This window comes from Galeopterus variegatus, unplaced genomic scaffold (genome assembly GCF_000696425.1).
Source record: "Galeopterus variegatus unplaced genomic scaffold, G_variegatus-3.0.2 Scaffold5525, whole genome shotgun sequence".
NCBI lineage: Eukaryota > Metazoa > Chordata > Mammalia > Dermoptera > Cynocephalidae > Galeopterus > Galeopterus variegatus.
This window is the reverse complement of record NW_007731636.1, coordinates 25,816-28,023: the sequence shown is the minus strand read 5'-3', so window position 1 is coordinate 28,023 and position 2,208 is coordinate 25,816.

The window sequence follows — 2,208 nt, the reverse complement described above, 5'->3', positions numbered from 1 at the left end:
TTTTTTTTTAATTGTCCTCAGCATACACAGAACTTCTCTTCCCAGCAAGAAAAAGAAAAGGGTATGTTTTGAGCCATATGGAAAGTAACAACCCTAAAACCAAGAAAACATCATCAATTTTGTGGAGTGGGATAACCACTGGATGGTAGAGGAAGGTGAATTAAAGTAGGTCCCTCTATAGTTTATCTGAAGCAGCTATGAAAGTTTACACCTCTCCTTATATTTAGACCTAAAAAATAATATAATAACTATAAATAATAAAATACTTTTATTTAACTAGTTTTTTCTTTAATTCCAATTTTGTTGGCTTTTTATAGAAATCTGCTTGTGAGTAAATTTTGATTCCTTAAGGTTCTGTATTAATGTTTCAAATGTGCTAGTATATATTTTCATTTTTAGATGCAACCTGATTAATACTCTATAGAAGTCAGAGATTTTCATGAAGAAATGCAAGCACACCAATAAAGCAATTTCTCAGCATTGGAAAGAATTGTGTCTATTTTATTCACCAATATATACCTAGAACATCATGTGAGGCATGGCACCTAGAAAGCATCCCCAAAATATTTGTTGATTTAAATAAATTAAGTAGTTAATTAATAGAATAAATAAATGATGATCAGACTGCATAAATTAAATATGATTCTTTATTCAAAACAAGAGAGTTGAGAAAGAAATAAAAGACACTGGAATTGAACCCACCCGCTCTGGCATGGCCCAGGGTAGATGGGTGGGCAAGCCAAAATGAAGTGATATAAGCCTTATGCCAATGCAGGGAATCCAACCTGATAATACTCAAAATTCAAGTAATATCAGGACCCCCTGGAAGAAACTCCAAGATACAAGAAGTAAAAGTAAGACAGGGCTACAGTGCCAAGGATAAGAAGGAATGGGAAAAAGGATCCCAGAAACAGTTCATGTGAATGGGAACCAAAGACTCAACTAAGTGAGCTGGGGCATGCAAAGTCAAGAAAGCCAACACAAACAATGTTCCCAATTTGAAACAAAAAAAGGACAAGAATGGAATGTTGTTGGGCACGTCACTGTGATTTAACTAGACACCTTTAAGAGCTATGAGAGGAAACTACGTAAGATGTTAATAGAACCCAAATCATGTGGCTTTTGACTTCTCCTGTCTAGTCCTCATTTTTACTGAAGCATTGACTACAAAACCAAGATGAGTTTGAAGTATCTACTCAATTAGAATAGTGATTCTTAACTTGCAGATGGTCCCGTACAAGTAAAACTCAAACCTTAGTTGGTATATCTCCTAGGTGGTGACCTCCATAACAATTTTTCTGAGGACTGCAGAGATTTCTAGCTAGAAGGAGATTCCTAACTGCTAGAAAGACTTTATTTTCAACTTGTTACTTCTCACCTTTTCACCTTCTTCCCTAAGGCCTCTCTTGTAAAAACAAAACAGTTCCAAGCCTTTCTCTAAGTCCTTCAACCATGAAAGAATCCCCAGAGTTACATGAGAAATATTTACTATCTGTAGGATCCCAAACAAGGTGTTTAACTTCTGTGAACCTCGGCTTACTCATCTGCATAGAAAGTATGATGAAAACAGCACCTGCATAAGGTTACTGGGAGAATACAATGAGTGTAAACACTTTAAAAGTGATTTGCACCATGACTGCCATCTGGTAAATACTCTATGAATTGTCATTACTGTTATTACTTAAAAAAACAAAAATCATTTCACAATAGAGAAAAGCTGCTAGAAACCCAAGACAAGAAAGTAGAAAAGAGATGCTTTTCTACCAATAAGATGGTAAAAACCTCAGTCTCAGTAAGAGACAACTGATTAACCCAAAAGACAACAAAGATTCTACATAGAGAGCCAAAGAAGCACTCTAAATTTAGCATCTAAAAAGAGAAAAATTCGTTATAGGAATAATTGCGTGTGTCCCAAGGCTAAATTGGAGGAAGCAAAGCAATGTATCCAAAGAACTTTTTACTTCTTCAGTCCTGAGCAAATTAGCTCTAGTTGGGTCATGAGTGTCAGGCATAAAAAATAAACAAAATTTTGATTCTAAGATAACTGGATTGTTGAGCATTTTTTCATATGTTTGTTGGCCATTTGTATATTTGGATTTTAGCCATCCTAACTGGGGTGAGATGGTATCTCAGTGTAGTTTTGATTTGCATTTCCCAGATGCTGAGTGATGTTGAGCATTTTTTCATATGTTTGTTGGCCATTTGTAT